The following is a 13,456-nucleotide window of genomic DNA, read 5'->3' on the forward strand; positions in this document are numbered from 1 at the left end:
CAATGGTAGAATACTGTATAGAAATCAGGACGATCATAACCACTAGATGGCAGCATAGAGAAACAGAAAACCAGAATCCAATAAAAATAAAAAAGGACCAATGAGGAATCAGCACTCTAAAAATTACTGATCAGGATTGGTCACAGAGAACCAGAGACCCAACTTCACTGACCTGCTGCACCAATTGGACACCTGCTTGGCTAAAGATCAATTAAAGGTCAGACCGCCTGACAGGAGCCCAGTCAATCCCTGTATTCCCTGCTCAGTCCTCTGTGGTTTGTTTTAGCACAGGGGTACCCAACCCACGGACTGTGGCCCACTACCTGCCTATGAGCCATTTGGAGCCAGGCCGTGGAAGCGGTGGGCAAGCTGGTGCGTAGCTCCACTTGTGTGAGCAGTAGGCAAACATGTGCAAGCACGAAGCTCCATTTGTGTGAGTGGCGGGAGCACACATGCACGCAACTTGTGCAAATGGAGTACACGCCCACTGCTCACGCAGAATCATCCCCTCCCTCCCCCACTGGTCCACAAAACCGGAAAGGTTGGGAACCGCTGTTTTAGCAGACCATCTTACATCTGAAGATGCCAGCCAGGCGAAAGATCAGGAAATACGTTGTCTCGACTGTGATAACTAAATCCTGACAATCAACACTACAGCTCAACACTGCCCAACTGATACAGGCCATGAAAGCCTAAACCAGATGCAGAAAAAAAAAATGAATGCTTTGCTGCAATCTCTTTTCTCTATAGGTAGTCCTCACTTGCCAACGGTAATTGGGATGGGGACCTTGGTCACTAAACGGTCATAAGATGTGATATCATGTGACTGTAACTGACTTACGCTGCAGTTCTGGCAATCCCAGTTGCTGTCATTAGGGGAATTCCACACAATCAGCAGTCACATGATTGCCATTTGTTACCTCCTGTTGGCTTCCAAGTCGGCTATCTTTGGCCAGCAGTGAAAGTCACAATTGGCAATTACATGATTACAGGATGCTGTGACAGCTACAACTATGAGAGCCCACCAAAAATACCCCACCTTCACTGCCATTGTAACTTTGGTCCCTGAATGAGTAAGTGTTTGTTGAATGACTACCTGTTTCCAGGCCAAATATGATATCCTTAATGGTAGTTGAAGAAGTCAGTTTGATATAATTGTAAAGGAATCAGAAAAAAACCCAGGAGATTGAGAGTTCTTGACAAAATTTGTGTCTAGCCTTGAAACAAATCCATTTTTGGTAATTATGACTAAAGATTGGGCTTAAAGGGATTCCCCAACCCAAAATAAGAAGAACGAGATTGAAGAGCTCATGAGGGAACAAGGACAAAAAGACAAAACCAATAAGCGCTTATAGATACCAGGCTTATACAAACAAAACTGAAGAACAAAACTGCCTATCCCATCTAATCAAATACAGCCAAATATTCCAAGTAGAGCATATGAGAACTGTAATTAGGAAGATTATAAAACTTAAATTGTCTAATCTTTATTCATTGTCAAGTGGGAACTTTGACTCCAGCAATTCTGACTACCTAGTTACAAACTTATATACATAGCTCCCACCTGCAAGCCACGAGGAGGATCATGGTAATCTCCTCCTGAGTAGATCTTGCTTTTCCCTGATCCTCTCCTCCCTGTGTGACCTAGGATGGATAGGGGATGGGCCTGGATCCTCCTCTGATTGCTCAGCTGGCCTCTGCCCTTCCCCAGCCTCCTCCACCACCTCTGGAGCAACACTCCCACTCCCTGTTGGCTGTTCCTCCTCTTCCTCAGAGTCAGTCTCCACCAGGGGCATAACACTATCCCCCCCGCAGGGCCCCCTCCCCGGGACCAGGCGGATGAGGACATTGAGGAAACCGAGCATGAAAGTCCTGGACCAAACGAGAAGCATGAACATCAGTGGCATCAACCCAGGTGAAGTCCTCTGGTCCATAACCTTTCCATGCCACCAAATACTAAAATCAGCCTTGCAACTGGCATGAATCTCGGATGCTATCCACTTCGTATTCCTCCTCTCCCAGATGGGCTACTGGGGCCGGCTGTGATGGAGCCGGTCTATGCGGACTGTTGGCCGAGACAGGGACTAACAGGGAACAATGAAAAACAGGATGGCTCGTGGCAGGGAGAGACAATAAGCCACAGGATTGATCACTGCCTCGACTGGAAAAGGTCCCAATTAACCGTGATTGAGCTTTTTTGATGGTCGCATCATTGGTAAATATCAAGTAGAGAGCCAAACCTGATCGCCGACCACTAAAGGTGGAACATTGTGACAATGTCGGTCTGCAAACCGTTTATAGTCTTTCTTGGCTCTCTCTAGTTGATTGCGGACCATGTGGTGCACAGTTTTTAACTCCTGCAAAAATGTATCCACTGCCGGAACTGGGGAATCAGACGGGGCTAAAGGGAAAAGTCGTGGATGAAACCCATAGTTAGCAAAGAAAGGGGACATACGGGTGGATGCATGTTGAGCATTGTTATAAGCGAATTCTGCCAACGGCAGCACTTCCACCTAATTGTCTTGTTGAGTATTGCTAAAACAGCGGAGGTACTGCTCCAAAATAGCATTCACTCTCTCTGTCCCCCCATCAGTTTCGGGGTGATGAGCAGACGACAGACATGCCTGAACCTGCAGTTTCGTGAGTAGGGTCTGCCAGAAGCGTGCCGTAAATTGTACCCCCCGATCTGATACCATGCGGTCTGGTAACCCATGCAACCGGAAAACATGGGAGATAAACAATTGAGCCATTATCTTGGCCGATGGAAGACCTGCACACGGAAAAAAGTGGGCCATTTTAGTCAACATATCCACCACCACCAAAATGGTTGTAGCACCATTCAATGGTGGTAACTCAACAATGAAATCCAATGAAACTGCCCCCCATGGTCGTTCTGGCATGGGCAAGGGCTGCAATAGACCAGGGGGCACACCAGGAGCATACTTGGCTTGATGACAGATCCCACAGGACGCCACATATCCCGACACATCATGTTTAAGTCTCGGCCACCAAAAAGGCCTAGAGATGAGGTGCAGTGTTTTGAACACCCCAAAGTGTCCCGCCGCCGTCTATCGTGACATTGACGTAGGATAAGGCAACGAAGAGGACCTCCAGGCACATAAATGCGATCACGGAACTGCAACAGGTCCCCAATATACGTCTCTTGTCTCCCATTCTCATCCAATTCTCGACGTCAAGCTGTCACAAATGGGTCCTGCCACTGCACCTCCTGAATCCTCACTCGGAGGTCCATAGGTTCCTCGGTGGCCGCAAACCACTCCAACGGAATCACCGTCCAAGTGGGCAAGATTTTATCCTCCCTTCAGGTATACTCGGGCTTCCGAGATAGAGTGTCGACACATTGATTCCCTCCATTCGGAACATAGGTCCCCGGAAATCAAATTGAGCAAAGAATAAGGACCATCTCACCTGATGCTGGTTCAACGTCCGAGCTGTACGTAGGTGTTCCAAATTGTGATGATCCGTCCAAACCTCAATTTGGTGACGAGCCCCCTCCAGGTGCCGCCGCCATGTCTCAAAAGTGACCTTAACCGCCAATAGCTCCTTGTCCCAAATCGTATAGTTGCACTCTGGAGCCGACAACTTCCGGGAATAATCAGCGCATGGGAACAAGGTGCCTGCGGGAGCATAGGCCTGGAGGAGCACTGCACCAACAGCCACATTGGAAGCATCTGTTTCCACCACAAATGGCTGGCCTGGATCAGGGTGTTTGAGGATAGGCTCGGAAGCAAAGGCGACTTTCAACGCCTCAAAAGCTGCCTGCTCCTCAGCACCCCAATGGAACTTCTCCCCCTTCTTGAGCAGATTAGAAAGGGGAGCAGTCAAGGCAGCTAAGCGGGGAATAAATGTGCAGTAGTAGTTCGCAAACCCCAACAGTCGTTGCACATCTTTAACCTGCTGTGGAGGTTCCCACGCCTGCAATGATTGTACTTTTTCCGGGTCCATTTCCACCCCGGCAGGTGAAATACGATGTCCCAAGAAGTCAATCATGGTTTGTGCAAACTGACACTTCTCACGCTTAGCAAACAGGTGGTTTTCACACGAACGTTGCAACACCAGCTGCACATGTTGCCAGTGTTCCTGCAGGGAGTCTGAGTAAATTAAAATGTCATCTAAATAAATGACCACGAATTGATCCAACAAATCACGGAAAACATCATGCATAAAATGCATGAACACAGCTGGGGCACGCGTTAATCAAAAAGGCATCACGGTATACTCAAAATGCCAGTACTTCGTCCGGAAAGATGTTTTCCACTCATCCCCTGCACGAATGCGAACCAGATTGTAGGACCCATGCAAGTCCAACTTCGTAAAGATCTTAGCTTGACGAAGCCATTCAATCAGTTCAGGGATGAGGGGAAGCGGGTACCGATTCCTCACTGTGATTGCATTCAACCTGCAGTAATCACAACACAAACGTAGCTCCCCCAATTTCTTTTTCACAAAAAGCACTGGTGCAGCCAAAGGGGAGGTAGAAGGCTGGATAAACCCTTTCCAGAGGTTCTTGTCAATAAAATGCTGCAATGCGGCCTACTTTGGTTCTGACAGGGAATATATCTGACCCACCGGCAATTTTGCATCGGGCAACAAGTCAATTGGACAGTCATACGCCCGATGCGGAGGCAACTGATCAGCCTCCTTCTCCCCAAACACATCAGCAAAGTCCACCAACTCCGCAGGTAGATCCAAGACCATGGGTGTAGCCACTACCTGCACAACAGCGCAAGCAATGGTTGACACACTTCCTATGAAGGAACTGCACAGCTCCAGACGACCAGACAATCTGTGGATCATGGGCCTGTAACCACTCCAAACCCAGCACCACCGGAAAATGAGGCACTGCGGTAATGTAGAACATGGTTTCCTCCACATGCTGCCCAATAAGCATGCAAAGGGGTTTGGTTGCAGCAACCACAGATCCTGAACGAAGGGGTCGACCATCAATCGTCTCTACCATTACTGGCAGGGACACCCGTTGCTGAGGAATGAACCACTGCTCTACAAAGTGAGCATCCATGAAATTGGCTTTGGCCCCTGAGTTGACCAAGGCTTGGATCTCCACCGCTCCCACACCAGGCACGAACACACTTGCTATCAGCACAAGATGCTTCACCAAAAACAATTGTGGTGGAGATGTCAAAGGTGGTGAGGATACAAGGTTGGTGAAGATGGCGGGCCTAAGGACTTTACACCCCGACCTACAGACCCCCGTAGGCCGAGCGGTGCTCGTTTCCCGCCACCGCAGGCGTCACTGCTGTGGATGTCTTAACAGGACACTTCGCCGCAAAATGGCCTCGATTGCCACAATAGAGGCATAAACCATCACGATGACGTCTATTCTTTTCTACTTGAGTCAGGTGAGGACAGCCAGCCCCCAACTGCATGGGTTCCTCCAAAGGCACTTCCACCAAGGGCACCGTCTTGCTGGAAACAGATACAGTCTCTGTCCGTCGTCACACCTGTCGCTGCTGAAGTCTAACATCGATACGAAGACACAAATGCATGAGCTCCTGAAGGGTGCGAGGGCATTCAATGCGTATCAACTCATCCAGGAGCTCTGACGACAAACCCTCCTGGAACTGGTCTAATAGTGCTGCCTCATTCCATTGTACATCCTGAGCAACCACCCGAAAACTAGCAATATAATCCATGAGTAAGCCACGCCCCTGCTTCAACTCTCTCAAACGTCTGTTTGCTGTTTGGCTTCGAACAGGGTCCTCAAACATGGCCTGAAACTGACGGCAAAACTCAGCGTAATTGTCCAACACCTGGTTGGGCTGGGTCAACAGAGGTGTTGCCCAACGTGCTGCAGAGCCTGACAACAAACTGATCAAAAACCCCACCTTATCCCAGTCAGTGGGAAAGTCCTCAAGCCGAAGGCTCATGTAAAGCTGGCACTGCCCAAAAAATGCTGGAAATTGGGCCAGCAAACCATCGAATTCATCTGGCACTACCACTGGGCATTTTCGGCATGGCCAGGCAGCTTGCATTTTTGCCACCTGTGCAGTCAAAAAAGCCACTTGCTGGGTTAACTGGGCAATCTCTGCTGTGAGCTGATCCATGGTCAACCCACAAAAAACAAAAATAAGTTGAAGGGGTGGCTGGAGTCAAAATGTGATGACCCGTAGTCTCTCAAAATAACCCAAAACCCAAAACATACATTAAAGTCTGGTAATGCCTTCAACTTAACTTCACTGTTTTATTAGGCACAGTTTAAAGTCACAAAAGTAAATAATGAGGCAAAAAGAAAACCAAAGCAAACCACATTGACGAGAGTTCCGAAGGTAAGCCAAGATAATTAATCATACATTCCAGGAAAATAACCAAGGAGAGTCCATGGGAAGAATGCCAGCAAAGATAAACCTCTTTCAAAGAAATACACTAAACTTTGACTCCAGCAATTCTGACTACTAGTTACAAACTTATATACAGTACATAGCTCCCACCTGCAAGCCATGAGGAGGATCATGGTAATCTCCTCCTGAGTAGACCTTGCTTTTCCCTGATCCTCTCCTCCCTGCGTGACCTAGGATGGATAGGGGATGGGCCTGGATCCTCCTCTGATTGCTCAGCCGGCCTCTGCCCTTCCCCAGCCTCCTCCACAACCTCCGGAGCCACACTCCCACTCCCTGTTGGCTGTTCCTCCTCTTCCTCAGAGTCATTCTCCACCAGGGGCATGACAGATGCTATAGTTGCAAAACTCCTGCACTGAAAAGGGGATTTATTTATTTGTTTATATTTCATATTTCTTTATTTCCGCATCTCCCTTAGAGAAGGGCTCTAGGTGGTGGAATTGAACTATACAGGTAGTCCTCAATTTATGACCACAATTGAACCCAGAATTTATATTGCTAAGTGAGAAATTCATTGTGAGTTTTGCCCATTTTACAACTTTTTTTTGCCATATTTAAGTGACTCCACTACAGTTGTTAAATTAGTAACACGGTTATTAAGTGAATCTGGCTGCCCCATTGACATTGCTGGTCAGAAGTTTGCAAAATATGATCACTTGATTCCAAGACACTGCAACCATCATAAATATGAACCAGTTGTCAAGCATCCAATGTAAATCATGTGACCATGGGAATGCTGCAACGGTCATAAGTTCATAAGTTACCGTTGTAAATTTGAACAGTCACTAAATGAACTGTTGTAAATAAAGGACTATCTGTATAAGTGTTTCTCAATCTCAGCAACTCCCAGAATTCCTCAGCCAGCCATGGAGTTGGAGTCCACACTTGATTAGACTGAGAAACACTTGATTAGTATTCTCCAGTTACGTAATTATTGAAAATATTCCTTTTCCTCTTCTGCCCAGAGAAAATCTCCTTCATATGGTAGTTGAAATACAATACGATCTGTATCATCCTAAATTCACAAAAGGTTTAGAGTTCTCCTGCCTTTATTTTCAGGCCCAAGCTGCATCCTATGGATAAGTTATTACTTAGAAAAGAAAACCTATTCCTGTGCCGATAACAGCAGCCTGATACATAACAATTCAATAGATGAGTATTTCCTAACTCTTACTTACAGGCTTACTTACAGCAAATATGTTTAGTCATGTATGCTTAACATTTGCTAGAACCATGGGGGGGGGGGGTTTCTGAGCCTATATTTTAGCAACAATCTAATAATCTATTTTAAAAAAAATATGCTACTTTTCACCAATCAAGCCGGAGCTTAAAAAAAAAAAAGTAAGAGGAAACCAAAGTTACTGTAAATGTGCAATAACAGGTCTTACAAAACTGATTACTTTAGCTTGCCAGCAGGTTTCCTCATGCAATATTCCCATCTTGCAGCATGGCAACCCACCCACAAGTCACATTATGTGACTCAGTTTCTTGGATTATCAGTGATTATGTAAAATAGAACAGGGCAAAGAGGCAACTACCTTTAATTTTGCCAAAAACAACATTATAGGTTTGCTATAGTCCTGGGTAAAGAATAAAGAGGAATGCTTTTCATCAAACAATACCTTTTCCCACTCTTTTATTACATGGATATGCACAATCGTTATCTTATTCTTCAAAGCAGACTCTTAGGAGAGTCACGATAACATTTGGAGGCTCAAATGAGTTCTCCACCCGGGTGACTCACAGGGAGTAATTCCTTAACATTTTTAGCCCTAATTTTAGTTGCAACCAGCTGATAAGAAACCGCCACTAAAAGTTTGTGTAGTACGTATTATCTGGGATGCACCAGAAGTTCTGAGTTTGTTTTTCAAAGTATTCATAATTGCTGTTATTTATTTCTGTACTCATAATTCATATTTTGCCTTTCCTCCAAGCAGCTGGTGTCAAACTCAAGACCCGCAGGCCGAATTTGCACCATGGGGTGTTTAGATCTGGCTCGCGGGTCCACCCTGGAAACAGAAGACCGGCCCATGGTGCCTCTCCTCTCCAGTGAAAACAGAGCTCGGAACGGCCATGAGCTCTGTTTTCGCTGGCAGAGGGTTGCAGGAGACCGTCAAAGCCAAAAACGGGGCTTGGGAGCCCATTTTCACTGGCAGAGCACTCAGGTCATCACAGGCGCCCCTGACACAAGTGACGTCAAGCTAGCCATACCCACCCTAGCCATGTCCATTCCCCCCACCCCCGAGGTCAAACTCAACCCTGATGTGCCCTCGATAAATCGAGTTTGACACCCCTGTGTCAACAGTGTTTTTCCAATTTAGGAACACCTCGATGTGCAGAATTCCCCAGTCAGCAACATGTTACTTCTACCTTCAAATCTCACCCATCCACCCATCACATTCTGACATATAGTAAATTCTCGACTTAAAACTATTAATTTAATGATCGTTCAAATTTACAAAGGCATTGGCAGAATTACCAAGACTACCTGTCATCCCCCTGGTGGAGTCTGACTCTGAGGAAGAGGAGGAACAGCCAACAGGGAGTGGGAGTGTGGCTCCAGAGGTGGTGGAGGAGGCTGGGGAAAGGCAGGGGCCAGCTGAGCAGTCAGAGGAGGATCCAGGCCCATCCCCTATCCATCCTAGGTCATGCAGGGAGGAGAGGATCAGGGAAAAGCGAGGTCTACTCAAGAGGAGATTACCATGATCCTCCTCGTGGCTTGCAGCTGGGAGCTATGTATGTAAGTTTGCAACTGCGCAGTTAGAATTGCTGAAATCAATTAGTGTTCACCTTGAAAGAGGCTTATCTTTGCTAGTGTTCTTCCCATGGACTTTTCTCTGTTATTTTCCTGGACTTTATAATTAGTTATCTTGGCTTGCTTCAGAACTCTCATCCATGCGGTTTGTTTTGGTTTTCTGTTTGCCTCATTATTTACTTTTGTGCCTAATAAAACAGTGAAGTTAAGTTAAAGGCTTTACCAGACTTTAATATATGTTTTGGGTTTTGGGTTATTTTGAGAGACTATGGGTCATCACACTACCTGATGAAGTAAAGACCATGTTAGACGAGAAAATAACAATGATGGAACTGACAGAAGCAATAAATAGACAAAATATTGGGAAAGCCCTTGGCCCGTATGGGCTACCAGATGAATTTTATAAGGCAATACAGGAAGTTATCTCTAGTACAATGTTGGAAGTATTGAATGACGTTTTGACAAAAAATAAAGTACCTGACTCATGGACAGAGGCATATGTTACACTTATACCAAAAGAAGATACTGACGCACAGCAAACAAAAAAATATAGACCACTTTCCCTGCTAAATGCTGATTATAAAATATTTGCTTCAATAATGGCAGGAAGACTAAAAAGATATTTAAACTATTTTATATGCTCAGATCAAAATGGATTTCTACCTAAGAGACAAATAAAAAATAATATGAGGATAATATTGAATACTCTGGAATACTATGAAACCCACTCAGAGAAACAAATGGCATTAGTGTTCTTAGATGCACAGAAAGCGTTCGATAATGTGAATTGGCAGTTTATGTTGATGCAATTGGAGGAGATGCGTTTTAGAGACAGGTTCCCTAAAGCAGGGGTCGCCAACCTTTGGACCTCAGGGACCACCAAACTCATAATTTTAGATCCCAGAGACCACTAACCGGTTCTGTGGGTGTGGCCTAATTTGTGGGTGTGGCTTGGTAGTCATGTGACTGGCTGGGCATGGCTTGTATGTAAATATAAATATTTATATAAATATTGATTTTTTTATAAAAAAAAGAGCAACTTTTACCCAAAATCAGGCAAAGCAGGCAGATTGAGTTGCTCACAGAATCACAGGTTCATTCAGAGATCTATCTATCTGCCATTGTCTAGTTCAGTCTCACATAAAATTTGCCTGCAAGCAAACTCATAAAATTTGCTAGCAAGCAAACTCACAAAATTAACTCACAACACACCATGTGTGTAAATATTGAATTTTTTATTTTAAAAAAGAGCAACTTTTACCCATAATCAGGCAAAGCAGGCAGATTGAGTCACTCACAGAATCATTCAGTGATCTATCTAGCTGACATCGGCTAGCTCAGTCTCTCAGATTTGCTTGCCATGAGTCTGCACTGAATTTGCTTGCAAACAAACCTTCAGTCCTAAGGGAGGTTCAGCTGTGCTGAGCCGAAGATCTAAAGACTATCTAGAAAGCAAGAAATCCAACCATTTCCTGCTTCCTAGCTAACAGATGATGGTCGGAAAAAGGAAAAATAGCAATTTAGCAGGCAAGTTTACCAGGTAAGGAGTGAGTGGGCGGAGAGGGTTCCCACGGGCCATGTGGGCTGAGCAGCCTTGTGTTTCTGTGCAGCCTGGATTAATTGCTTTGGGGGGGGGAGTGCTCTGGGGGTGAGATTTCTCTGCAGCCCACCAAAATTTTCTCATGGCCCACCAGTGGGCCGTGGCCCACCGGTTGGCAACTGCTGCACTAAAGCATTAAAAGCGATATATAACAAGCAAACAGCAAGAGTAATGATAAACGGAGAACTGACAGAAAACTTTAACATTCAAAAAGGAACCAGGCAAGGCTGTCCGCTATCTCCATTATTGTTTGTACTGACTTTGGAAATTTTGAATAGAAATATTAGGAAAAATGAAGAAATAAAGGGAATGAAAATAAAAAAGGAAGAGTATAAATTACAAGCTTTCGCAGATGATTTGTTCTTTATATTGGAAGAACCTTTGGAAACAGGCCCTAAGTTGATTAGAGAAATAGAGGAGTTTGGCAAAGCAGAAGGACTGAAAATAAACAAAGAAAAAACAAAAAATCTTGGCAAAAAATATGACAGAAAAACAAAATAAAAGATTAATGGACAAATTAAATATTCAAGTTACAAAAAAAGTGAAATATTTAGGGATACAAATGACAGCTAGATGTGGAACAGTTAAAGAAGATAATTATCAGAGATTATTACAACAGATTGCGATAGACTTGGAAAAATGGAAAAACTTATAACTATCTTTAATAGGTAGAAAAGTGACAATTAAAATGAACAAAAATATTATATTTATTTCAGACAATTCCAATAAAACTGAAAAAAAAATACTTTGATGACTTAAATAAAATGATGTTGAAATTTATCTGGCAGGGGAAAAAGACAAGAATTAAGATAAAACTATTGCAGAATGTAAAGGTGGAAAGGGGTTTTTGAATTACCCAATTGGGAACTATACTATCAGGCAACAATATTGATGTGGATGAAGGAATGGATTGTATTGAAAAATGTGAGATTATGAACACTAGAAGGGCATGATTTACAATTGGGGTGGCATGTATTTTTATGGTATAAAAAAAGTAAGGTACTACATGGACATTTTAGGAGACACTATATTAGGGATGCTTTATTAACAGTATGGGAAAAAATAAGAAACTATCATTATATGAAAATACCAGTCTGGTTATCAACATTAGAAGCCTTTACATACCCACAGGTTTTTAAAAAGGAACACATTATTAGATATGAAGAAATTTTAAATTAAAAGGGTGAACTCAAAACAAAGCAAGAATTAAGAGTTACAAGGGATAAATATAAATTGGTATTCGTACTTGCAAATACATACAAGGTATTAAGATGTTAAGATGGCTGGGTTTTATAAGGAATTGACTGAATTGGATAAAATCCTAACAGGCACTGAAGAGAAGTTGATCAAAAATTATATGGTTATTTATTAGGAGTGAAATTAGAAGAACAAGTAAAAGAATGATTGCGTGGGGGGAAAATTTTGGATATGGAATAGATTTGGATAAATAGCAGATATTATGTTCTAAAAACTATAAATTAACTATGTCAACGGCCTATAAAGAGAACCTGTATAAGATGTTTTACAGGTGGCATTTACCCCCAATGAGAATTGCTAAGATGTTTAAAGATAAGTCAGCAAAATGCTGGAAATGTCAGAAGTCACCAGGATCATACTACCATATGTGGTGGACATGCACAGAAGCCAAAAAGTATTGGACTAGAATACACATGTGGCTGGAGAAAATGATAAAACAGCATATAGACTTAAAACCAGAGACATTTTTATTGGGAATTTTGCCTGAGGGTTACAACAAAGACTTAACGTATTTGATTATCAATTTACTAACAACAGCTAGGATTGTATTTGCACAAAACTGGAAAAATGACAAAACTCCAATGGATGAAGAAATAATTAAGAAAATAATGGAATGTGCAGAAATGAGTAGATTGACAATGGCAATTAGAGAACAAGAAGAAAAAAATTATTATAAAATTTGGAATTTATTTTATGAATGGCTGGATAGAAGAGTAAGAAATTGAAATATGTAAGTACAATGTAATATATTATTACTGATAAACGAATGAGTTAGAGTAAGGAAATGAATGTGAAATATATCATTGAAAGTTAATAATTATGTTAAGGATAATATAATAAGTGATACATGTGATATAAAATACTGATTAGAACAATTATAAGCATATACAAGTAAAATATGTATGATAATGTTATGTGCACAAAGATATATGTACCCAACTGACACACTGTTGAACAGAAAGGTTTTGTTTCTTCTTGTTGCTGTTATAAAAATAAAAAACTTTTTATAAAAAAAAAATTACAAATGCATAAAAAAAAGTGACTTATGACCATTTTTCACGCTTAACGAATGTTGCAGCATCCTCACAATCACATGATCAAAATTTGGATGCTTGGCAACTAGATCATATTTATGATAGTTGCAATGTCTTGGGATCATGAGATCACTTTTGGGACTTTCCAACCAGCAAAGTCAGCAGGGAAGTCAGATTCACTTATGTTACTATACAACCACAGTGATCCATTTAACAATTGTGACAAGAAAGGCTGTAAAATGGGGCAAAACTCACTTAACAACTGTCTCACTTAGCAATAGAAATTTTGGGCTCAGTTGTGGTTATAAGTTGTCCAGGATTACCTGCACATTAAGTTATGGTGAGATACACTGACTAGCCTAAAGTGGTCAAGTCAGTGTCCATTCTATATGTGACGGGTAGGATACTACTAGTCCTCGACTTACAACAGTTC

At 42.9% G+C, this 13,456-nt stretch overlaps 1 protein-coding gene across 4 annotated transcripts in view; it reads right to left on the minus strand.

Annotated features, from left to right (window-relative positions):
• TMOD1 (tropomodulin 1) overlaps nt 1-13,456 on the minus strand; it is a 45,303-nt gene that overhangs the window by 30,359 nt on the left and 1,488 nt on the right. The gene's annotated exons all lie outside the window — the stretch shown is intronic.

Source organism: Notechis scutatus, chromosome 2 (assembly GCF_049901735.1).
Source record: "Notechis scutatus isolate UNSWTSFEM ecotype Mainland chromosome 2, rNotScu1.2, whole genome shotgun sequence".
NCBI classification, from domain to species: Eukaryota; Metazoa; Chordata; class Lepidosauria; order Squamata; family Elapidae; genus Notechis; species Notechis scutatus.